Genomic DNA, 25,075 nt, shown 5'->3' with positions numbered 1-25,075 from the left:
CTGGAAGATTGGTGGCTTAAAAGCAGAGAAGTGACATAATGTTAGCAATGTTAGTAATGTAGGAACAAAATTTATTAAATAGAATGATGGTTTAGTTAACCTTTCTAAATCAATAAAGATACAGGGAGAAAAATGAGCATGATAGCTACTGCTACCACCCCGTTTCAAAGGGGACGCTCCTATATTCCATCCATCCATCCATCTGATGCCTCTCATTGGTCTCCCTGCTGCATCCGATAGAAGCGTTTAGGGGTAGCTCGGCTGGAAACGCTGATTGGGGGACACGCCGCGGCCTGGCGTGACGTTTTTTGCGTCGGGCTCTAACCGGACGTGACGTAGTCAAAAACTGGGTTTGCTTGTTTTTTTTCGTCCCTATACGCTCTAGGGAATCGCTAGGTGCCCCCCGCTCTGGCAACGCGCGCGATTCCGGCATTCGGTTCGTGGATCTCGCTGCTGCATGGCACCGGCGCGTTCGGTCACTGAGGTGCTCGACGATGGCGGGCCTGAGCGTTTACGTTATGGCTTTGTTCCAAGTTTAACAAAACAGTTGAGGCCAAATCAAAATCGGAAATTACCATTTCCAACTTGGATATTGGCCCCCAGTCAACAATTTAGAGTCCAATTCAATGGCAACAGTTCAGCTCTGTGCCAACATTTCGTACAATTAAGGGAGTCGAAATTATGGAAATGGCATGCATTTGTGAACATCAAACATGCTTCACATCCAATTAACACGTCATGCAATGCTAATATAAAAGCTCAATATTCTATCGGGAAACTATGAAATCTGCTAGAGCATGGAGCACACGTTCGTAGATATATTTTTTTTAATTACCAGCACTCGCAAAGGTATTGGAAATAACTGAATCAAGTCCCATTCAAGGAATCAAATGAACAGTAACAAAAACAAATCATCCTTTATATATTTTGTTTAGTACCTCAATGAAGAGTATTAGGCACACTTTTGCTGAATTTGTACATAACTGACATAATTCATATTATGCTGATAATAGTGTGTTTATTACTGGCTTTGATCTCAATGAGACTGTTTTACATTGAAATTATTTACTTGAAAAATCATTTGCCTGGTCCAATTTCATGAAGAAATAAACACAGAAAAATTATTTTATTTTGAGTCTGAAATAAGAAAATGATGTAAGAGATGGCTACCGATCTATGATAAAAATATTGACCTTGTAGAAACTCGCATAAGTCTTGTGTGATTTTTTTTCATTTGAGATAGGAAATTCATATAAACAACACTGCAAATAAAAAAAAAAGATTTCTTCAATGAGTGAACTTTACCTTGATGTGGTACTGTCCTTGCCTTTAATTATGCAAGTCCCCACAGATAAGGTGTTGCAGTTTTATGTGGGCAAGCACCACAAGAGCAAATATCAATAAAATGATAATTCTCAGTAAATTAAATGTGTGTTTCTTACATAACCGATATTGATTGCCGGTTTACAACATGACACCTCCGTGCAGAATACAGTATAATTATCTTTAACTATGAATGCCACTTGTTGCATGTTTCTTATTTTTCTTGGCAGGACAATAAAAGCTTTCTTTGTTCGATGGCACTGCTGCAATTTAGAGCCACTCCATTTTTAACTCCAACCTCTGGTTTCTCCCGCACTTTCACACTTGGTGCAACCTGCAATCAATAAAACACAATCCAATGGTCTCATTTAATGAACTTAAACAGGCATTCCTGAAATTGTGAAAACAGCTATGAATACACTTTTTAGGGTTGTAAAATCAGAAATGTTGCAAAGTTAAAGAGCACTGCAGAATCTGCATTGGAGCAATGCAAAAGAACGGATGCTGCTGCAACATTACATCACCCTCTATCGATTGACACCACTCATTAACCTCCACCACTTCTCAATTACTCACAACTGCTGCGGACATGATTTTGCAGACACGTTCTGCGGATGCGGTGTGCGGACGCGGTCTGCGAACAGAAATCTGTGAAATCTGTGCGTTTGCCAGCGCTGTGTTAATGTATTTTATGTTATCACTTATACTACTTGAGAATTCATTTAGTGTTCTATCAGTGTGTTGTGTTACCTTGCTAACAAGTTTCCTTATATCTTCTTTGCATGTGTTATTGTATGTAGTTGTATCCCCCCTACAATAATGCCTCATGGGCGCTGTAGGTACTTACAATAAATAAATAAATAAACATAGCGAAGTAATACTTTCGCATTAATAGATCTTCTAGACATAGGGTCTCTAATTCTTGTACTTTTTTTTAATGTGTAAATTTTTTTATCCTACTCTGCAGCTAACGTCTGCTGCTCCTTTGTAAATGGGTCCAGGACCTAAGTGCATGAGTTGCTCTCTGAAACATTTAATTTAGCTCTCGAGACTATCTAATATGCTCGAATTGAAATCATTGACTCCAGATTGGACTTTGAAATTAGTTGCAAAATTTTTAACTGCAAAGCCTATTGAAATCTAATATGTTTGGGTGTATTTTTACTGGGAGCGAAATGCACCAGCTTCCTTTAACATCTTAGCCAGCGCACACACAATGCATCATTGAAATGTAGTTTGAATTCCAGCTTCACCATGCATAACAATTGTCCATTCAGTTTGGATGTTCATTAGGAATATCAATTCTAATCCGTAAGATGACCATAACTTAGCAGCCCATAATAAAAATAAATTGCTTCTTTACAGAGAGTTAAAACTATGCAGTTGGGACTAAGTACTTATTTCAACTGGGAGGTCATCTGGAAACTGGAAGACATTTGATTATGGAAATTCAATTAGGACTGAAGATTCTAATTGGAAAGAATAAAAAGATGCCTAAATGGAATGAGGGCTTCTAGAGAAAGTGTAAATTCTGGAAACTCAATTGGATAATACAAGACTCTTTAGCAGGATCTAGAACACATCTTTTACAAATGAACACTTGAAACTTAGAGCACTGGCTGATGCTCACCGCCGCAGCTCTCAGAATAACTGACAGCATGGGCAAAACTACAGTAGGTGTTAGTGCAGTATACACCAGTGTTGTCACTGCGAAGTGAAGAGCCACAAAGCAGAGGACTGCCATCCTTACTACTGCCAATATAAAAGTCCTTCTCAGAGCCACCCCATTGTTTCCTGGCAGATCATGGGCCTTCAACTTCATCGTCATGTTTTCTCGTTTTTAGTCTTTTGTAGGATGTATTGGGCCTTCGGTGGTCTGTCATGCAACACTGCATGACTAATCCACTGAGTGCAAAGCCGTTAACCAACAGAGATATCTTTTCACTTCATGTGCGGCACACAAACATCATGCATAAAAGAGGCCACATGTCACTATTCCATCTTTCTTTACACTTTCTTTCTTTAACACACTCTAAAACCATTCCTGTAAAAAGCTAGAGCTTCTTTTACGCAAAGTGACATGGCAATTATTGTAGCTTGAAACATTTTCAAAACGAAAAAAATAAATGCATGAGGTGGCTCACAACCATTGTTTTTTTGCAAAATTGTGTTGCTTCATAAGCAGTAACTTGAACAACACTGACAACATTTCTACATTACTTTGAAACAACCCAGGCAAAAATCCTAACTGATGTAAATGGTTTAAGGAACAAACTTCCAGTTCATACCAGTTGGATAACAATGGATCCCTAACTGGAATTCAACTGGGATCAACATTCATGCGTATAAGGTACCCGTTGCATGCGAGCCTTGCTACCTGTTGATGGTTTACAACTCCGAAAGAACACAAAAACGAGGGCACAAGTGCAGATAAGGCGCATGTTTGCAGACTCCATGACCAGTTGTATTCGTTCCTCTGTATCCCATGAAAGCACTCCATTTCTAACCCACAATGGCGTAGGTCTGCGACATCCGATGCAATAACGTGGGGCAACCCCCTCTTCTTCATGAACACACCTGAGCGCAATACCATCAACTACTTTGTTGTCAAGACTTTCTTCGATGGAGGAAGTTCGTTTTTCGTATCGCACATGGTGCAAGCCGAGGCATTTTTTTTCCTTCATTTCTTAAGACTTCAACGCAACAAGCATACCCCACAACTGATAATAAGCTATATTACGAGGGGCATATGTCATATTTTTTCTTTTCTTAAGAAAGGTGTATTTGTGAAGAACTAAGTAGAAGTTTTTGACAGATAAATTTCTAGATTGGGACCACTCAAATAAAAGGGCATATAAAAACCACAAGAATTGCAAACTTTGAGCACGTAGAAATACTTGGTAACACGCACAGTAACTAAAAAGTGGCAAACTGGCAGATGCGACCAGGATTATAACACGGTGCCATTGTGAACAATTTCGTTTACATCAGGCATAGTGCAGTGCCAGCAAAAGCCTTGAGAACTGGCCAATGTGCTGTATTGTAGTTCATATTTTTTATGCTTCCACAAACTCTTCATAATGACTGTTGAAAGCTTTGAACATGCACAAGACAACTGCAATTACATCGGCCACAGTGACAATGAATAAAGTAAATACAAACCAGCTAGAATGTTAGACTGAGCGTTCACATGCAAATATTTGCATAGAAATGCCATTTGAGAAGTAAGCATGCTAATAGTGAAAGGACAACTCGAACACACAGAAGAGAACTGAAGTTACAAAAACAAACAAGCAGTCATAATTGAGGCCTTCAACAACTACGCTGTGAAAGACAAATTTTGCAGAGGGACGAGTGCATAATTAATCCTGCCGCACAAATGAAATAAGCATACCCCTCGATCAATTATAGAAATCCCTTGTGTACAAAAAGTGGGAAACACTGAAGTCATCTTGCTTTGAGCAACTAATTTCAGATATTATAAATCTTGTTTTGAAAGCTGGTATTGATCTAAAGAGCATAAAGCAAAAAAAACAAAAAAACCCGACATGCCAACATTTTCATTTTCCGGTCTTTAAGGCTTTAAAGCTGCTACTCGGTTTGTCAAAATCAATGTTTTTTGCCAGCTCACCTACGAGAGATGATAATGCAAGATCTGAAAGCGTGCACTGACCCATCATAGGTCCTCTTCCTCACAGGACACAACCTCCTCCTCTCACAGGATACAACAGACACTCATATATTAGGAATAGTTGCACGCTGGGGAGAGGCTCTAGAAAATCTCAATCTGGGGAACTCCAATGCTGCCCAACTGTTGGCCTCTTCGAGTCCAATGCTTGCCACTTTAATTTGATGTGTCTCCTCAGCCAAGGCATTTCGATGAAATGTGTTCTATCAGACAGCTTGTCGTAGAAGGATGTAAGCATCGGAATACATACTTTAAGGCTTGAAAGGTCCCTCAGTAGAATAGAGAAATCTCTTCACTTCAAGAGGACCAGATATGTTCTGCGGCTTCTAAAATCACTTTTGATTTAATGCAGAGCTCGGCATAAAATCTACCAGTGCAGTCAAGCATCGCCCCTTTTATTTTCTTCCTGCAATGAAAACCCTGAACCTCAGACACATTCCCCTACCATACTCTTTTTGAACTTCTGGGGCCTGTCTACTGATACTCTGAGCTCATTTGATTTTATGAATTTCTGCTCAATAGCCTGCACACTGTGGCCACACATCATCTTTGAGAAGGAGCTTTAAATCATCCATCTTTGCCACCACTTTGTCAAGGTATAGGTGCTTTGTCTGCAAATGAAATTGTGCAGCATTTACTACTTCAGGTACTGCATGCTATAGGTGCAAGCAACATAAAAAAGCAATGGCAGAGACTACTGTAGCCTCCTTGCAAATAAAAAAGGTACCAATGAGCAGTGATGCCTTGCTAACAGAATACATTTAGTCTCAAAGTGGTCTTCAGCAGTGGAGTGATAGTGGGGGTCGTCAGGTTTGATTTCATGATGGACTGACTTGTATCTCTCATTTTAACAATAATCTTCTCTTGCAGCAACAAAAGAGAGAAAGCATTCTCTTGAGGAAAAGAACTTAAGGCCCACAGTATTGCAGCATGTGAATTACCTTGCATATATTTCTCTAACTGCACTCTTTGCATTACCACCCTCTCCCCCCCCCCCCATTCCCAGCCACACTTTCCTGAGCACTGCACCCAGTGCAGTCCTCACACCCCTATAGGGACAGCAAGGTTTCTAACCCCTCCTTTATGCTAAAAAAATGCCTTTTTATATCCTGAAAAGCAATCCCACAATGTCTGGACAGCCCGAAATTCAGCAAATACTCGTTTTACTCATCCTTGCACCTTAGTAATTTATAAGAAAGGTGTTTTTTTTTTTTTGCTGTTCACATATTAGTTGCATAAAATGTGGCATATGCTCAGAAAATTTTGTTAAAAATTGGCTATAGTGCATGCTACCTTTCTCTTTTGCAAACTGAAATGGTGGACCACATTAATTTATTCTTCATTACATTAAAAAAGTGTCCACTTAGATATATTCACAAGTGCTGTTTGATAAAAAATTGTCTTTAAACTCTGAGGTTGTGTGAAAGAGATTTTAAATGGAAGGAAAAATAGTGTAGCACATATATAACTTTAAATGTGTTTATAAGTGTAAGGTATAGCCAAATAAGAATGTAAAGAATTTCTGGACTGAAAGCAATCAATGTAACGAATGACAAACATTTACTCAAGGCAATGAAAGTTATTAAAGCATTTCAATGTTTTTATGAACAAAAATAAATGCAGTGTTTGAATATATAACAAACAAATTTGTGATGGCAGTCAGCAGTCTGTTTCAGGCTACAGGTCAGTTAAAAATCACAATTGACACATATGACGGATGCAAAACTTGTTGCCGTGAAAGAAATGCAGAAGACGTAAGACGCTATTTATTACATATTAGACATGCGAAGGCATGACAAGCTGAAATGGTCCATGCGTTGCATTAGAACAAGCACTAAGTCATTAAAAGTTGCATGCATCACATGGATCTCAATTTGACAGCAAACATATATGCTGACACTTACAAAACATACAATGTCATTACTCTTCATGTGATATACGCTGCAATATTTTCATGTTTTCTAAAGGCTACGCACAGTTCTGTACTACTTAAAAAGTACACATCTTATCACGACCTACTGTATAACGGGCGACCTGCGCATCGCGCCACTCTCTACGGGAGCGCGCGGCCGAAGAAATACCACGTGACCGCTGAGTAGGGACCGAAACAGCCGGTAGATGACGCCAAAGCTCACCCCCAGAGCAGCGTCTCACGCGCTCCGGCTGTGCCTGCAAGCGAGCGGCGCAGAGTTCCGCGGGAGGATTTGCGGAACCATTATTTCTCTTGAGAGATAGCTGCGGCAAGATAAAGGCGTGGGCCAGTGAAATGAGAGTGGCAATATTGGGAGTAAGAGCCCCGGAAACATCTTCGAAGCAGCGTCCTTTCGACGGACGCGGTTGCGTTTCTTCAGTTGGTGTGCGTAGTAGCCCAGTTGGAGCAGACTGCCAGTCTCCCTCCCGTGCACGTTCGTTCCTCCGTATTTGATATCTGCGCAGGCAGGCTGTGCAATTAAATATTTGCCGAATATGCGTGCTCGGCGTTTCCCCCTTCCGTTTCTTGTCATGCGCATAATAAGCTTGTGAACAATAACTGTAGTGAAAATGAACAGCGGCGCAACACACTGGACAAGAAAGGGACCTTGAGGATAACAGCGCGGAACACAGGACGGGAGCACAAGATTAGAGGACGGGATTAGAGGAGATTGCTCCCGTCCTGTGTTCCGCGCTGTTATCCTCAAGATGCATAACCAACATGCCCAAGCTGCTATTCTAGCTAAGAAAGGGACGCCACATAGCACACTACCAACAATTTATTGAACGGAAAAGTGGCATATACGTACAGCTCAAGCACGAGACTCATCGCCTAATAATCGCTGCGAACCCAACACACGTGAAAGCCAGGTGGCAACGTCAGGATACCAAACAGATATCTGTATCCCCGCAGATAAACTAACAGAAACGGAAAAAAATTCGAAACGGAAGGCAGGCCAACTTTTAGCAAAAAGCAGTGTGGACCACTCGTAGCAACAGCAGAGTAAGACATGAGAAGCAAAGCAGTCCGGACCCTAAAAAAAAACGAAAAAAAATAGAGAACAATCGTAGCAAAAGCTGAGTCAAAAAGGTGAAACAAAAGCAGTCAGAAGCCTAAAAAGCCCTAAACCGACAACAAAAGACGAACATAGCAAAAGCAGTCAGAAAACTAAACCACCACCAACTAAAGACGATCGTAGCAAAAGCAGAGTCAAACAAAAAAGAAGCAAAAGAATGCAGACAAAAACTTAAATAACGAAAACCCCCCCAAAAAAAAGGACGATCGATCGTAGCAAGTCAAACAAAAGAAGCAAAAACAGTCAGAAACCTAAACCAACAAGAACACTCGTAGCTCAAGCAGTCAAACAAATGAAGCAAAGCAGTCAGAAAACTTAAAAAAAAAATCGTTGCAAAAGCAATATATATACATCGTCAAAAAGGGAAGCAAAAGCAGTCAGAAACCTAAAGACAACAACAAAAACGATCGTAGCAAAGGCAGAGTCAAACGAACGAAGAAATGAATTAACAGCACACCTAACCACATAACGTCACGGTAATTGTGTACTGTACGACTTTTAAGCCCTGAATTTTTTAGCGGCCTTCTGTTGTTTGGTTAGGTGTCGTTTGACTCTGCCTTTGCTACGAGCGTCTTTTGCTGTTGTTGTTTTAGGTTTGACCGATTTTGCGTCTTTTGTTTGACTCTGCTTTTGCTAAGATCATCTTTTGTTATTGGTTTAGGTTTCTGACTGCTTTTGCTTCTTTTGCTTGACTCTGCTTTTGCTACGTTCGTCTTTTGTTGTTGGTTTAGGTTGTTTTAGGTTTCTGACTGCTTTTGCTTCTTTTGCTTGACTCTGCTTTTGCTACGTTCGTCTTTTGTTGTTGGTTTAGGTTGTTTTAGGTTTCTGACTGCTTTTGCTTCACCTTTTTTACTCTGCTTTTGCTACAATTGCTTTCTCGTTTGGTTTTTTTTTCCTTCGTTTTTTTATGGTCTGGACTGGTTTGCTTCTCATGTCTTGCTCTGCTGTTGCTACGAATGGTCCACACTGCTTTTGCTAAGAGTTCCTGCCTTCCGTTTCGATTTCTTTTTCCGTTTCTATTAGTTTATCTGCTTGGGTTAAAATATCTTGTCTGGTATCCTGATGTTGCCGCCTGGCTTCCTCGTGTTGGGTTCGCAGCGGTTATTTGGCGATAAGTATCATGCTTAATGAGCTGCACGTATAAATATGCCATTTTTACGTTCGCAAAATTGTTGGTCCTCCTGCTTAAAATGCAGGCTACACACTGTGTTCCTGTCGCTTGGAATCCGGGGCTGTTTCCCTGACACTGAAAGGCAAGTAGTGCCATAACAGAAATCTATTTTCCGGACATCACTGAAGGCAACGGAAACTCATCAGCTGATGATCGCAACTCTTTCCTTCTAAAATGATCTCGCTATCACAACGGACGCCGTCGCCCGGAATGCTCGAGTAAAGCGATCTTATAAGCATGTTTAAAAGCTGGTGCAGCTTCATAGCTTAAGTTTGGCTTGCCGCGAGATGTTCTTGAGCCACTGATTTCGTACCTCTGTTAGGTCCCTGTCGATGTTCGCCCGCTCGACTTGCAGAGCGGCACGCAACAGTAGACCATAGTGCGCGTAATGATGCCGCAAACGCGTAGGCATCCGCCGCCACCCACAGGCACAGGGCACGTCAAAACTGCCTCCGGTTAAGTTATTTAGTGCCTACTTAAAATGAACTCGCCGGCACCGAGCTTTGCGGCCACTCCAGCCCGTATATCGACGGCCCACACGTGTTCAATCTTCGCGCTCCGTAGCCGGTCGACGCGTCTCGTCGTGGGGGTGAGTTACAGCGCCACTCTCGACAGTGACGCTTTAGAGAACTAAAAAAAACCGCACAAGCAAAAGCAAACCTCCGGCGCTGGGGAGGCGGCGCACGCGCAGGTCGCCCATTATACAGTAGGTCGTGCATCTTATAATGCTCCTATAGTTACCCATATATAACATGACCTCCTTAATAACAATGTACAACATTTCTTCTTGTTAGCCTGAAATCCTGAATGTTCTGAAATCCGGTTGTATTAATTGCGACTTTATGATATGGTCCATCAACTTTATTTGAGGTATGAAGGCATTATGCTCTAAGTGCAAGATGGGGATTTGCTTTATTAAACTTAATCTAAAACAAGCCCTGATCAATGTGAAATTACTTACATAGTTCTATAATAATCATAGCCCAAATGAGAATAGGATATTCATTAGGCACCTAATTGTTTTTAACAACAGGGTAACCAAAACAGTGAGAGGCCATCCTTTAATACTACAGCTTATTTAGTTTTTTTTTTTTCCTAATCAACATATCACTCCCAGCATCACAATTCTGACCTAAAAAAATTTGTAGAGTCGAATGACCTAGTACGTATCTCTATTCCCTTTGTCTTCAAAGCTTTTTTTTTTTTGCCCCCTACAGTCATCGACTAGCTAGCTATTGCAGCTAGGATGTGCTTATAATAGCGCCGGCGCCGCGGTGTTGCCGGCCGGCATCATATGCATTCGCCGGCGCATTAGTTTGGAGTGAGGAAATTAGGCCCTTTTTAGCCAATAAGAGCGGTCATCGAGCGCATTTCTGGTTAAAACAATTCATAATGAACTATTTCGCTTAGAAAAAGACCGAATTATATCGGGACGCGTGGCAACGGGACGGACGACCGTTGCCGACAGCCTGCGCGCCTGAAAGACGTCGCACCGAGAAAGCTATTTTGCAAGGAAACATTCTGCAAATATAGGAAATGTGCAGAAGAGCGGAATCACTGCAAACATGGTGTGCAGTTGTCACTGGAAAATTCGCCTGGCCGGCCTACGAACAAGTCACACTGCTTTGGCGAACCTCGATTGTTTTTGTCGCCGAAAGGTCTCACAGATCTAGATAAAGAAAAAGCAATTAAACTGTGAATTCCCCGGCAATTCGTGTGGTGTGACAAGCTGGTTTGGAAACCTCTTCGCGGCTCGAAGCGTGCATATGTTATTTGACGTCGCTGCCGTTTCCACGGTGTCCGCACTGCATGCAAGCTAGGCCTCGTGCCTCTCCGCCGACGGCCATCGGCTGGGCAGCTGCCGTTTGCTTGCGGCGCACCGCCGCCACCGCCGGCCATGCCGCCGGGTCGCGCCCGGGCGCTCTGAAAAGCATGGGGAATCCAGGGACAGTCTAGGGAAAACACGAGCGCCCTACATCCGGACATGACATCATAAAATTTCACGTGACCCATGACGTTGTTTGTGACGTCATATATGACGTCACAAATTTTGGGCCAATCAGCGTTTCCAGCTGAGCTACCCCTAAACGCTTGTCATACCCAAGACCGACTGAAATACAGACCTGCACAGATAGCACTGCTCCAGCGCGCACCTTCTAGTTCATAGCCTTCGCCGCTAGGGAACGAACACTACGGTTAACCTGGCGCTACTGTAAACCTGTTAATAAGAAGGGTCTATTAGGTCTGTCATTTTTCTTCGTCGTTATAGTTTATTTATCTGTCCACGCTGTAATGCTCAAGGCTCAAGCACCTGTTCTGCGCATGTGCAGTGAGTAACTGCAGTGCCGTCGCACAAAGCGGAATCGCGGTATGTCTTCTAGCGAGAGAAAAACATCGTAAAAATAAACACTGTCCGCTAAAATACAAAAAGGCAAAATTTTAGAAGTATAACCTGGGCAAAGATCTTTTTTTTTTTAATTTGGGTACAGTTTGTTTATATTAATTTGTGATTTGATGATGATGAAAATGACAGACGAACAGGTCAACCGAGCGCCCTCAACGACGAGAAAGGTAACGAAAGTTTGCGCACGAGGTCCCATAGGACCCTGTTTTTTGTGCAGGTCTGTATTTCAGTCGGTCTTGGTCATACCCACGACCTACTGGTCATACCATGCCCCGCTGTGTGTCCGTTCCGTTCCATTCCATAATCGATTCCTTAGGCACTTCCTCACTTGCCTCGCGTGATTGTCGCATGTGCGCACGTGCTCCGTCAGTTGCGGCGTTTTGTTGTCATTTTCGTGTGTGTGGTGTGAGCGCTTCGTCTGTCGGGCCTGAGTCGTATAATTCGGGATGGTGGACGGGAATTGCCTGCCTGCAGCGGTCACGAAACGAAAAGCGCTGGTCATGGCAACGAAGCGAGCAATTGTGACTGAACTGTCTCAAGGTGCTAAAAATTGCGAGCTGGTGAAGAAGTACAACGTGTCGAAATCAACAATCTCGACAATTCTGAAGGATAAGGAAAAGATCACCAGCTCCGACGCCAACACAGCGGACAGAAAGCGCCTGCGGAAGGCCACCTATGCGGACGTAGAGGATGCGCTGCTGAAGTGGTTAGTCGACGCACGGGCTCGCAACATTCCGATAAGTGGACCAATGATGCTGGGCAAAGCCAAAGACTTTGCATTCCTACTAGATTTTCCCGACTTCTGCCCAGGCAATGGCTGGCTACATCGGTTCAAAGTGCGGCATGGGATTGTTTTTAAATCGATTGTTGGTGAGACGCGTTCGGTAAGTGACCAGGACGTTGCCAATTTGCTTGCAACAAACCGAGCCATTATTGCAAGCTACGCGGAGCAGGATGTGTATAACGCAGATGAAACTGCATTATTTTATCAGATGCTTCCAGACAAGACGCACCCCATGAAAGGGGAGTCATGCGCTGGCGGTAAACACAGTAAAGTGCGCGTTACAGTTCTTCTGTGCACTAATATGAATGGCAGCGACCGGCGCATGCCGTTTGTAATCGGAAAATCCAAGAAGCCACGTTGCTTTCGGAACCATGCACCCGTGCGCTACAGGCACAATACAAAGTCCTGGATGACACGGGATTTAGTCGCAGAGTGGCTGGGCGAGTTTGACCGCGACATGCAGAGGCAAAGCAGGCCCGTGCTGCTGTTGCTCGACAATTGCTCAGTGCACCACGTGCAAACGTCTCTGACGGCAGTGACTGTACTTTTCCTGCCGCCCAATACCACTTCTAAAGTGCAGCCTCTTGATTTGGGCATAATACGCTCCTTTAAGGCATCGTATAGGCGCCGCATTGTGCAGCGCTTGCTCATTTCATTTCATTTATTAATACTGTCAGCCACCATAAGGGGCTGCAACAGGAGTGGAAAATACAAAACAAAAAAATGAGCAATATAGAACACGATGAAAATCAATAGTCAATCAAAAATTGTCTCTGAATGCACACACAAACAAAACAAAAATGAATTACACAGAAATCGGAACAACAGCTATCCTACACAACAGCAATAGAACCTCATCACCCTGTGGCAGTGCCATAGATGAAATTTTCTAAATGGCATACAAATTCAGATAATGATGATGATTGAACAGCAGAATCTGGAAGAGAGTTCCAGTCCTTACAAGTTCGCGGAAAATAACTAAACTTGAAGCAATTATTTTTTGCAGCCGGCAATGGAATGAACCTACTATGACGATGCCTTGATGTCCATTAGTTTTGATCTCAAAGTAGTCTGATTTATTAATTTTTAGATAATTATTGATAATACGTTGGGCTTGTTGGCAGAGGTCTGTTGAAGAATGGTTACGGCGGTATTTATTATATATAAACCTTGCAGCGAGCCACTGAATCCTATCTAGCTTGTGAATGTTAGTTGCTGTGTGAGGATCTCATACTACTTTGGCATATTCGATAATTGGTCTGACTAGGGTTTTGTAAGCCAGGCACTTTACATCCGGGGTAGCACTGTGCATTGTGCGCCGCAGGTACCATAGTGTTTTAAAAGCTTTGGAGATGACATTTTCAATGTGGGTATGACATCGTAGGTCTGATGTAAAAGTTCAGCCTAGGTATTTATACTGATCAATTCTTTCGAGCATGTAACCATTTATTTGATAATTGAAATTAAGAACATTCTTTTTCCTTGTTACTGACATGAACACAGACTTTTTTAAGTTTAAGGTGGCGGTTCTACGGTCGCCATCTTGGAAGCAGTTCAGATTCTGCCACCAGGCTACGCCACTAATCCATGACTCAGTTATAGCCGAGCCATTTAAGAGCGACGATAGGGTAATCTCCGCAAATCAGGAAGCAACACAAGATAGCAGAATACAAACCACCTTAGAACTGACCAATCTAAACTGGAAAAAGGCAGAAAAAATATTCCTAAAAACACATCTAAAGGAATAGATAGAATTCCGATCAAGCTGATTAATGAAATCGGTCCAAAAAGTAAGGAAACGTTGTTAAAAGCTTTGGAAACAGTCATAACGAATAAGCAAATTCCGAACAGCTGGCGGCAGAGTAAAATGAATTTGATTTATAAAGGGAAAGGAGAAAGGATGCACATAAAATCCTACAGGCCGATTACCTTAACATCTGTAATGTACAGGTTAGCCGTGCAGGCGGTGAAATTAAAGGTGCAAGCATGGGTTGAAAGTAACGAGATACTCGGAGAACTTCAGAACGGCTTTAGAAATGGTAGGCGCTTAGATGATAGCCTGTTCGTGCTTACCCAATGCATCGAAATATCTAGAGTGCAAAATAGACCTTTGTTTTTGGCCTTCCTGGACATAAACGGGGCGTACGACAACGTAAGCAGGGAACTCCTGTGGAACATATTAAAAGAAGAAGGTATCGGTTATGAGATAATAGAGTTTCTACAGGAAATATACCGGGATAACAAAGTAGAAATTACATGGGAAGGGATAAGAATTACGGAGAATGTCAAAGTATGCAAAGGATTAAGACAAGGCTGTCCTCTATCACCGGTGCTGTTCATGCTTTATATGATAAACCTGGAACGGAGGATACAAGACAGTAACCTAGGTTTTAACCTGTCATATAGATTAGGTGGAAAGGCGGTAGAGCAGCGCCTCCCCGGTTTGATGTATGCAGATGATATTGTGCTGCTAGCTAAGAGTCTGGAAGAATTGCAAACTCTAGTTAAGTATTGCGGAGACGAAGGGGACGCTCTAGGCTTCAGTTTCAGCGCAGTTAAGTCGGGTCTGATGATTTTCAACGGCTCAACTGATCAGGGTCTTAAAATACAAAGTCTTGAAATACCTAGAGTAGCAGAATATAAATATTTGGGGGTACGGATAAACGAAGGATTGGCATACATTGGAAAGCATGAGCAATCACTTAAGGCCAAAGGGCGAAGGAATGTCGGGATAATGAAGCATAAGGCATTGTAGGGATACAATAGGTATGAGGTATTGAGGGGTATTTGGAAAGGAATTATGGTGCTCGGACTTATTTCGGAAATGCGGTTTTGTGCCTAAAACCAGAGGTACAGTCGACATCAGAAACAAATCAGAGATCCGTTGGACGATTAGCACTAGGTGCCCACGGCAAAACTACAAATGAGGCGGTACAGGGAGATATGGGCTGGGCATCTTTCGAAGTACGGGAAGCTCAGAGTAAAATAATATATGAGGAACGCCTGAGGAAATTGGACAGTAACAGATGGGCAGCTAAAGTATTTAAATACCTGTACCTAAAAAGCATTGACTCACAATGGAGGAAAAAAACTAGGAAACTAACTAGTAAGTATGCTAGTAACAAGGACGGAGAAATAAAGAGCATTAAGCAGCAGGTGAAAAACACAGAAGGTAAAAATTGGATAAATTCGATGGAAAAGAAACAGAGTGTGGAATTATACCGAAAGTGGAAAATGCAGATCAGGAAGGAAGATTTCTTTGATAACTCAAGAGGCAGTGCCCTACTTTTTGAAGCTAGATCAGGGTGCCTTAGAACACACAGCTACAAAAAGAAATTTAACAATGGAGATGACGCATGTGCTGTATGTGGAAACTCCAGTGAAACAATTGACCATATTATACTCGAATGCAATGATATCGTGGTGAAATTGCGCAACAAACACAAACACAAAAGTATGAGGGACACGTAGCACGGGACGAGCGCACGTCCCTCGTCCCGTGCTACGTGTCCCTCTTACTTTTGTGTCATGTTTGTTGCGCAATTTCACCATGACTACAGTAGACATTCACCAACTAGCCCGCCAACAGCTCCTGTTAAAGCAATGGTATCCATCCGGAAGTTGATGCAGGCGCAATCACTGTTCCTGAAGCTCTGGGGTTTAGAGATAACAATGGCCAGGTGAATAAACCGGCGGTGGAAACTAACAAAAAACGGCTGGAAGATTGGTGGCTTAAAAGCAGAGAAGTGACATAATTTTAGTAATGTAGGAGCAAAATTTAATAAATTGAATGATGGTTTAGTTAACCATTCTAAATCAATAATTAAGATATATGGAGAAAAATGAGCATGATAGCTACTGCTACCACCCCGTTTCAAAGGGGACGCTCCTATATTCCATCCATCCATCCATAAGGAATTGAGTACCCAGCCACCCAGCCCTCTCGACTTGAGCTGCCTGAACGCTTTTCTTGTGTTGCTACGCGGACTTTCAAAGGTTTTTGCGGCTCCACAGCAGTGTCCAGGCAGAGAAGGGGAGGGATTGAACTCCCCTCTTCAACCCACCGCACCACTACTTCGAACAATACGCGCCGACAATTGGACAAGAGCCTTCCCTCTCTTGCCTATACTTCGTTTCACAAGATTTTTGCAGCACAGCGAAAGGCAGAGGGACCCCAGCTGGTCCAACCAGGATCACGTGTACAATAGACAATTGTGCTTCTAAGCGCCTCTCGCCCCCCTGCCCCCCAAATTGGCGGGGGTGACAGTAGGAGCACAATTGTCTATTATAGTGCGCACAGGCGGGAGGCACTTAGGAGCACAATTGAAGGGGCTCCTCTGCCTTTCCCAGTGCTGCAGATATCTTGTGAGACGAAGTATAGTTTCCGCTGTAGAGCCACGAACCCGATTGCTCCTACCCGCCGAGCGTGAGGGGGTCGGACTGGACTGCAGTAGGCTAGCTTGACTGAACACAAATAAAACAGGGTGTCAACATGATTTCACAGTGCAATCTGAGTACGAGTGAAAAGGAAAAGCGAATGACATTATTTCTGCACACTTCGTCAGTGAACCATAGTTGAATTCGCCGCCTGTCTTGTGTTCTTTTGATCCTCGTCTTTTGGGCCGTGCAATCGAGTGATCATTAGCGAGCTTTAGAATACGGCGACCCTATCCGTAAGTGTGATAGAGTAATAGCGGAGCGTGCGCACTATAATAGAGAATTGTGCTCCTACTGTCACCTGCGCTATTACCCTGTCCCCCTAAGCGGTAGGGGTACCATATTCTAAACCTCCCTATTGTTGATGCCATAGATATAGTAGGGATCGGAACACTCCTTGACTGTAGTGGAAGCTGTCAGCTCTTGCGGTCACCAGAAATTTGCTTTATCAAACATGATTACAATTATGATAATGTAGCTATAATTAGCTGAACTTCAGCCAACAGTCACCCTTGTTTGTTTTTTGTTCGTGCTTGTCCAATCTTGGAAACTAGAGCTGGTAAGTTACAATGTGCAAATAAGTGAATGATTGCCAATTTTTTTTCATTTGAGATGAATCGATATTCCGAAATAGATGTGAAATCCACCAAGAGGCTATGTATCGCGCAGGAGGCCGGTATGTATTCATGTTCTCTTCGGCATTCACACTAAACTATGTGGGAAATGGGGGAAGGGGAGAAGGGGTTGTAAAGGAAGGTTGCCAGAAGAAAGGACCTAACGGGGACAGTTTTGTAGGCGCTTATGGCGGCCTCTTCCCCACTCCCAATTGGATGCTCCAGTCTTCATTTTATTTATTTGCTCGCGCGTACGTTTGCGCGCGCGCGTGTGTGTGTGTGTGTGTGTGTGTGTGTGCAATTAAAGGAACAGTATTTTCAGGCAATTAGAATAAAATTTTAACCATCAATCTCCTAGAAACATTTTTCTCCTGCAAAATTTCACTCGACACTGAAATCTGATGTGAAAAGTAGCATGCTATGGAAGACGCTGACCTGTCCTGCTGCAGCTTCCCGTGATGATGCTTGCGCTTTCTGAACCAATATATTGGATGGACTACTGTTCACTATTAGCTTGCAGCCTGACTTTATTGTACTCATTTCACAGGGCACACACACGTATGCAACAAGTATACTTTAGTGTTGAGCCCGCCTTTCGGCTTCATGTGTTGGTAGTAAATAATTTCGTGATGTGGCACTTGTACATTCACACATTTGCAACATAATAATCAGAGCCCAATTTTTACTCCATGCAAGAGTGCCCATGCTTACCAAATATTTTCCTGCAAATGCCAAACGATTACACGCATCGATCAGATCGCGTTCGGTCAAATTTGGCATGTGCTATAATTTGTGAATTTTTCCATACCAATGCAGTACAGCGGTTTTGCTTCATTTGGTCAAACAGAAGCACGTTCTTTGGATGCTTCGAAATTCTCACGTGCTTCTATGTCACTTTTGCTAACATGATCGGATACCTTTCAGAGCACAGGAAGTCGAGTTGCTTCAAAACAAGGTTCAAATATAAAGTCAACAAATTGGGCGTTGAGACGGCATGTCAGTAGATGCCTGGGTGACACGGTATCTACCTTACTCGAGATAATGGCCCCATTCTTTTGGAAACGCTCTGCCTGCCGACGGGCTTTTAGAGCGTTAGCTCTGTTGCTCACTTGCGCGAGTGGCGCGTTTTTCTAAGAATCGTAAACAGTGCCATCACCATAGCAACATCACCGTCTTCATTGTGCCCGGGCAAACTAGACCGAACGCTCCACGCCCCCGGCCACAGCGGCAAAGCGCAGTAGCGGGCGATGCTAGCCAGGTATACCATTATAGCAAAATGAACGCCGAACCAGCTTCCCTGCCGAATGCATCAACGGTTTACCCTAGACGCCGTAATGCTACGGACAATCCGCGGTATATCCCCCTTCACGAAGCGGAATTAGCTGGGAAGAGGACGGGGCGTCATGTACGTATAAAATAAATAAAATAAGTGCAAATAAAAGCATCAAACGGGAAACCAATTCAGTGTTTTCTCTCATAAAAAAAAATATATATAATAGGGCCACTGATCAAGTCAAAGTATTTGAAGAAGATATAAACGAATGCTTTTTGTCTGGTTTCTCCATTGTGAACAACGAAGCTGTAGGGCTTTCGAAACGATAGTACGTTTTCATGAAACTTTGACTTGGTCAGTGACCCTGTATATTTTTTTATGCCACCACCTGATCAGACTGCATTTCGTCGAACTCTTGATTACAGTGGTTTCTCTCATTTTAGCGAAAGCTCGACATTCGGTTCAGCAGCGTTGTGCCTCATCATTTTTTCTTTTTAATTTTTAGTGAGGGGAATGACGGAAATGCAGTGGCAAAACCCGATTCAACATCACATTTTTGTATTGGAGAAGCTTCACATCGCTGTTTCCTACTTGCCCATTCACCGAAAACATCCCCGGCAGCTACTGCGGCATGTTACCTTTACTATCATCACCGGAACACAACATTCGGAATAAAAAAAACATGACTGACACGCTGGTGATTATCTTCGGCCGCTCACTATATTATTTTTTCTCCTTTTCTTTGGAGCCTGCACTGCTTGCGCTATATAGGAACTTCAGTGGGAAGGTTGAAGAGGCATGCTTGTGCATGTTCAGGTTTTCAAGTTGTACTTGGCAGACTGTCGAAACATTTTATCTGTACCAGTAAAGTGGCAGAGGGTACAAGTATTCGTGCAATTTCTCCTAGGGAGACGCTCTTTGAAATTATAATATATTAATTTATGCAGTGTTATAGTTCCGTGCCCTACTATTCATTTTATCGTAGAAAGGGGAACATATTTTTCTTGCCACTGAAAAAAAAAAGTCTAAATTCTACACCCTCACAATATATGCTAACACCGCGAACATCTGAAGATAGCTTTGTGGTGGAGCTAAGACGAGGAATAACCAGCTCCGACAGCGTTCGAGTTCGAACGTTTTTTTTTTTTTTTCGGTGCTTGCACTGAGACGCTTAGTGCCAGATTCTTCTTTGTCCAGCGCCGTGCCGTTGTTTGTGATAAAAGCGCGGCGCGAGGGGCGCTACAAGACTACAAAACAAAGTCTTCGGCATGATTATATCTTGCTGAGTAATTAGAGTAAGTAAGTAGCGCGAGAGCCCTAGCTGGCAACGTTTCGGCGCACAAACAGTATGACACACTTAATTCGAGGCGATAAATAAATCTCAAAGAAAGAAAGTGTACATTTGTCAAGGGACCATTTTCAAGTAGCGCTACTGCGCATGTGCGAAGCACCTGAGTGCGCGAAGCACCTGCACCTCAGTTCTACCCGACCACTCGACTCGACTCGTTTACCTCTCTCGCCCGATGGAAAGGAAAGGGCAGAAGGAAAATGTAGAAGCAAAATACCCTCTCGTAAATACCCCTCGATTCAGGGTGTTTGTGGCGCCATCCTTGTAATTTTTCTGAACTGCGACATTTTAGTGCACATGAAAGTGCATTGATGGCGCTACCTACTACATTTATCACTCGTGGCTCTGTTATCCCACTATTATTTGCTTTTTGTACACTTTGTAGTTGATAATTGTTACCGGTTGAATAAAGGAACGAAAGCCCGAACCTTTAAGTTATATTCGCCAGAAACATACAAGCCATGGAGCATTTCAATCATGCTTCAAATATTTCATGAAGAGCTCGCGCGCTTCAAGTGAACCATGAAACAATTAGCTGAAATCATCCTGACAGTGCACATTCCTCGAGAGTCGTAGAACAAAACCGATGCTTATCCTCTGACAGCGAGGTGTAAAGTTTTTCCATGCGAAATGTCAGCGCAGATAAAAGCTTATTACTTGAACAGTTTAGCATTTACTTTTAGCAATTTTACAAAAAACACAAAGTTTGATCACAAATAACTTTTACACTAAATGAAGCAGACAGATGATATTTTCAGGAAAAAGTGAACTATGTACGACCTCCAACTGCGCAAAAAATCACCGCCGCAGAATGTGTATTTTGAAAGTTATTGTATGTATAATTACCTGTTTTATACACTTTTCACAGGCGCGTGGCTAATAAACTATGCGATACACAGTAATAAAAATGCTTAACTTTGCTCATTAACATCTAATCTCAAGACATCTCGAACGGTTTTTTTCTAGGTGCAAAAGGTTTTGCACAATTTTGCTTTTCCCGAGACAAGTAGAGCTGAAAAGCCGTTTCTTACCTTTGTGTTTTCCTTTACAGCTTAGACATCGTTGCAGCTATTTATAAACCAAATGCACCATTAGAAAGGAGAGGAAATAAACTTTACAAATATATTAAAGTCACATTTATAAACTAAACTAGTGAGGCGCAGTAGGCGTATGAATATTGCCAAAAATGTCGTCTCTTCACCGCTGGAGTGGGACCGCCACCTTAACTCCATCTGCCAGCCAGTCGTTACACCAATTGACTATTCTTTGTAGGTTTAAATTTAATTTAATCTGATCATCAATCGTATTTACGCCACTGTACATCACGCAGTCGTCAGCAAACAGTCTTATTGGAACATCAATGCTACTTTGCAAATCATTAATGAAGATGAGAAAGAGGATTGGGCCTAAAACGGTACCCTGCGGCACACCAGAAGCAACAGGAAGAATGCTAGATTCACAACCTCTAACAAATAAATACTGTTCACGAGAGGATATATACGCGGAAAACCACTGTGTGAGTGTTTGATTTTTAAAGACCGCATTAACCTTATATAACAATTTTTGGTGTGAAACTTTATCAAATGCTTTCGCAAAGTCAAGGTATATAATGTCTGTTTGACCACGTGAATTTATTGCTTCTGCGAGGTCATGAACTATTTCTATCAGTTGGGTAGTTGTGGACAGTCCCTTTCGGAAGCCATGCTGGCGATAATACAGGATATCATGCTGGTCGAGATAGTTGAGCAGGTGTTTAGATATGATATGTTCAAGCAACTTCGAAACTGTACTAGTGAGCGAGATTGGGCGATAATTGGTAACAGAATTATTTCCGCTTTTATGGACTGGTATAACTTTTGCTCGCTTCCAGTCAGTTGGGAAGCATCCGCTAGTAAAAGAAGACTGAAATATTTTGGTCAAGTATTTAGATACCCATTCAGCGTACCTATATAAGAACTCGTTAGGGATACGATCTGGACCTTGGCTTTTCTTGATGTCAATATGTAATAGCAGATTTAGAACACCTTGCTCATCAATTTGTGAGTCAGTAATAGGAGGCCTTTCAGTTTCAGCAATAATGTGACGCTCACGAAATTTCTTCGCGAGTCACCTGGTAAATTTTGGCGCTATATAAATCCGTCAAAGGTTCTGCACCATGCTGAGACCGAGGAGAACGCCCATAAACGTGCCGAAGATTTTAATTTATATTTTTCATCTGTTTACATACGTGATAATGGTGTACTGCCTCCTTTTATAGAATCTGTCTTTTGATTCCTTAAGAAGTCTCTTTAAATCCTGGCTCATGCGGCGAATACAAAGTTTATTTTCGGGGTTTGGGTTGTGTGAGAAAGCCTTACGTTTACGTTTAATTCTTCGTTTGAGATGAAGAATGTCTCTCCAGGGACTCGTTTTATTGGTGCTCTTAAATTTCTTAGGAACAAACTGATTAAGGAACCGCTCTGCTAATTCCGAAAAGAATTCCAATAGTTGGTCAGTACTAGCATCAGAGTCATACAGCTGCACAAAATCTTCATATGAATAATCGAGGCAGTCAATCACAGCAGCATCATCAGCGTCATGAAAATTAAAGAAATGTTTTTTCGACAAAGTACCTGTGGAATCTGGTGATGCCTTTAAGGATAACAAAACCATCCTATGATCGGACAAGCCATCCAAGATCTCACATTCACAGAGAGAGGTTTGTATACGTTCAGAAACAAAAATCAAATCCAGTATAGATGATGTTGTAGCACATATCCTTGTGTAATCAGATACAACTTGAACTAAATTATGACAAAAAGCCAGATCAAGTAACTGCTCACAACTAAGCACTTCTCGTGTTCCAGGTAATTTCGAACACCAGTCAATGCCGGGTAGGTTGAAATCTCCCAATAATAGCATCCTACTATCGTGAGGCAGGTAGGAGTCCATAAATGTTCGCAGATTTACCAAAACATCTACCGGAGCATTTGGGGCCCTGTAAACACCCCCGATGAAGACTGTTTGTTTATTTAGTTTTATTTTGACCCATAGTGCTTCTACGCCATTTACATCTGGAAGTACAGAAAATGCTATGTTGTCCTTGATAATTAATGCAACTCCCCCACCTCTGTCTTCTCGGTCCTTTCTCACTATTTTATAGCTAGGAGGAGTAACTTCAATGTCGAGTATATCCCTATGCAGCCATATTTCGGTGACTACTACTATGTCTGGTTCATATTCTATGATTATGCTTTCCAATTCGACAATTTTATTTAATATGCTTCTGGCATTAACATTTATGACTTTGAACGGTTTTGTTCCTGTGTTCCTGCGTCAATCGCTACTCCCAGAAGAGGTATGACATTTGTACCTTTGTTTCGTAGTTTCGTCCCAGGCGTAAAGGATTTTGTTCACCTTCATCTTATCGAATACCATCTTAACCTTGGCCCCATTTTTTCTTTCGTCTACAGTGGAATTCCAGAGGTTCTTCCGTATATCATGCACTCTTTTAGAATAGTCCTCTGAAATGCTTATTTGCCCTCCTTTAAGCTTTTAGCAATTATTCATAATCTTAGTTTTTTTCCCTAAAATCACCAATCCTAAGGATAACCGGGCGATGCTTTCCCGGAGATAACTTACCAAGACGGTGTATTTTCTAAATGGTACTTAGCTTCTCTCCGAGTTTTACCTCATAAACTTCGTCGTTTACTTTTTTCAGCAATGTTTCTTCGTTTTCATTTTCTTCTTCCAGTATACCTCTTACAATCAGGTTGTTCCGCCGGGACTGATTTTCCAAGCCATCAAGTTGTTTAGCTAGTGCAGCGATTTCTGCCTGGCAATCACTCACAGTAGTCTCAATATTAGATAGCCTTATTTGGGATTCCTCTAGGACCACGAGCTTCGCTTCGATGGAATCGAGTCTTGTTTGCATTTTCACTATACCTGCCTCAGACGATGTTTGCTTTTCTTGAATAACTGTGGCCAATATTTCTTTTTGAGTTTTGAGAATTTCATTTAGGATAGCTTCTGAAACAGGCCCAGGGTTTTCCTCTACATCCCCTGAAAGCTTCAGCAGCATGCATACCAATGAAAGACAGTCGTTGACACAATCAAACAGTACTTGTGGACACGGCAGCACAACTAGACAGAGGTGATCGCTACGAAAACCGTATCTTTTTGCACTAAATTGCACAAACAAAGGTGCTTGAGGTGACATCATCACAGCAGTGCTGCCGTGTCCACTGGTGAACGTTGGTCGGGGCAGCAGATTTATAGCCGGCAGGCTCCGTGACATATGTTGGTGGAGTGACGTCACTGTGCTCATCGAAGGTGCGCAGAGGACGTTTTCCACGAGGCGATGATCGTCCATACTTGGTGCACGGCGAGAGGCATCGGCAACAAATCCAGGAAGCCGCCACAGCGTTTCGTTGATCGCAGCTGGGGAATAAGATTGCTGCTGTCCGACTGCCTTTATAACTGTCGGTGTGTCAGAGACTAGGATCAGGAGCGATGCGCAAACCTGCACAAACAAAGGTGCTTGAGGTGACATCATCACGGCAGTGCTGCAGTGTCCACTGGTGAACGTTGGTCGGGGCAGCTGATTTATAGCCGGCAGGCTCCGTGACGTATATATGTTGGTGGTGTGACGTCACTGTGCTCATCGAAGGTGCGCAGAGGACGTTTTCCACGGGGCGACGATCGTCCATACTTGGTGCACGGCGAGAGGCATCGGCGATAAATCCAGGAAGCCGCCACAGCGTTTCGTTGATCGCAGCTGGGGAATAAGATTGCTGCTGTCCGACGGCCTTTATAACTGTCGGTGTGTCGGAGACTAGGATCAGGAGCGATGCGCAAACCTGCACAAACAAAGGTGCTTGAGGTGACATCATCACGGCAGTGCTGCAGTGTCCACTGGTGAACGTTGGTCGGGGCAGCTGATTTATAGCCGGCAGGCTCCGTGACGTATGTTGGTGGTGTGACGTCACTGTGCTCATCGAAGGTGCG

The 25,075-nt window shown here is 42.8% G+C and overlaps 1 protein-coding gene and 1 pseudogene across 4 annotated transcripts in view; both read right to left on the bottom strand.

Annotated features, from left to right (window-relative positions):
• The window catches only part of LOC146194126 (tRNA pseudouridine synthase-like 1), a 173,397-nt gene that overhangs the window by 60,854 nt on the left and 87,468 nt on the right, over nt 1-25,075 (bottom strand). The gene's annotated exons all lie outside the window — the stretch shown is intronic.
• On the bottom strand, nt 23,305-24,395 carry LOC146194128 (uncharacterized; annotated as a pseudogene).

The sequence above is a fragment of the Amblyomma maculatum genome, chromosome 3, assembly GCF_055883805.1.
Source record: "Amblyomma maculatum isolate TAMU_Amacu chromosome 3, ASM5588380v1, whole genome shotgun sequence".
In the NCBI taxonomy this organism is placed as follows: Eukaryota; Metazoa; Arthropoda; class Arachnida; order Ixodida; family Ixodidae; genus Amblyomma; species Amblyomma maculatum.
Note: the sequence above shows the minus strand (reverse complement) of the source record. Positions and strands in the feature narration are given on the sequence as shown.